This window comes from Balaenoptera musculus, chromosome 1 (genome assembly GCF_009873245.2).
Source record: "Balaenoptera musculus isolate JJ_BM4_2016_0621 chromosome 1, mBalMus1.pri.v3, whole genome shotgun sequence".
NCBI classification, from domain to species: domain Eukaryota; kingdom Metazoa; phylum Chordata; class Mammalia; order Artiodactyla; family Balaenopteridae; genus Balaenoptera; species Balaenoptera musculus.
In genome coordinates this window covers 165,844,714-165,846,293 of record NC_045785.1, presented here as the reverse complement: position 1 = coordinate 165,846,293, position 1,580 = coordinate 165,844,714, and positions in this window count along the sequence as shown.

Genomic DNA, 1,580 nt, shown 5'->3' with positions numbered 1-1,580 from the left:
GGGACCTGGGGCAAGTATGTAGGAAGGTCAGTCCTGTGAGTAGGCTGTAGGTGGAGCAGGCACTGGGCCAGCGGGAGGTTGGGGGGATGTACAGAGAGCAAGAGAACAGCCATCTTGAGTGGCCTGACCATACACCTCTTCAGAGCAGTTCCTCAGAGCTAGCTGAGAGGCTGTTTCCCAGGCTATAGTCCTCAGTAAGATCCCCGAATAGATCATAACTCACAACTTTCGCTTTTTGTGTTTTTCTTTCAGTCAGTAAGGCATTGTGCTGGGTGGCTTGATGACATCAGTTTAATTCTCAATTTCATCTACTTCTCATTAACAAAGTCAACAAGATAGATATTATTATCTGGGTTTTATAGATGAGGAAACGGAAGCTGAGGGAAGGTAGGGAATTCCGCTCCAATGCGATGGCCAGGAGGCCTGAAACCAGGGCCCACAGCTTTACTTTTTCTGCCCGTTTCAGCTGCCTCTCATTCCCTTTCCTCTCAGGCTCCTGTTACCACCGGCGACCATGAGGAAGAGCGACGCTTTAAATGGAATTACATCCAATGAGCGTTCCTGGTTCCAATATTATCATCCAAGTAGTTAGAAATCCTCCAAAAAAAGCCTCGAGGTGCTTACCTGCCCATCATACTCTGGATTTTTGAGATGCTGAGATTGCTTAGCTGCTGCTTTGCCGTGGTCAAGGCGCAGAGCAAGGGGACGTGGGGCTGGGCTGGGGAAGGGATCTGTGACCCCAAGTCAGTTTGGTTGAATTTACTTTATTTTGCCAAACTTGCTTAGCGTGATTTCTGCAGCCTCAGCTACTATTCCCATTGACTGGTAACTGTGCTTCCATGCAGCACTTTCTTGTTCATCCCAGGGTCCCGGGCCCACGTGCCAAAGCCCCAAGGCTAGCAGGAAGCCACCCTGCAGGATAGGAACAGCACTGGCACCCACAACCTGGCTTCAAATCCTCCAGCCCTGTGACCCCGGGAGCAAGTTGGGGAGCAAGGTCCCCAACTCCTTTGAATTTCAGGATTTGGTTTAGTTTCCTTTGAAAAGTAGAGTAAGTAGTATCTACTTCAGAGGCTTCTTTGAAAGATGACATATGGGGTGTATTCAGAACCGAGCGTGCAGGATATTAAATATTTGCCTTCTGCAGTGGCTCCAGCTCAGCTCTGCATGTGCCCTGACCTGTGGGAGGGAAGGAAAAGAAGGCCTGAGAGATGGGGGTAGAGTGCGAGGGAGGGAACCCGGCATAACTGAGGTTGGGGGCAGGGAGACAGCCTGCTGCCCCATCCACTCTTAGTGTTTTTCTCTCTTGCCCCTAAACATATCCTTTATCTGCTGTGAGTGGCTTCCAGGGTCCTCCTGATCACATAAGAGCCCCACCTTTCCCTTTGCTGGAAAACAAACCCAGTTGGCGCTGCAGGGGAGCTGGGCTGGGGAAGGACAGGATCGAGGGCTGCAGAGGACAGACGAGAGCAGGAAAGGGTTTGTTTATAGCTTCTAGTCTCTTCCAGCCACTGGAAGGACTCTGAACTTTCACCCTGAACTTGGTCTGGTTTGCCAGTGGCCTTGTTTCTGGATACCCA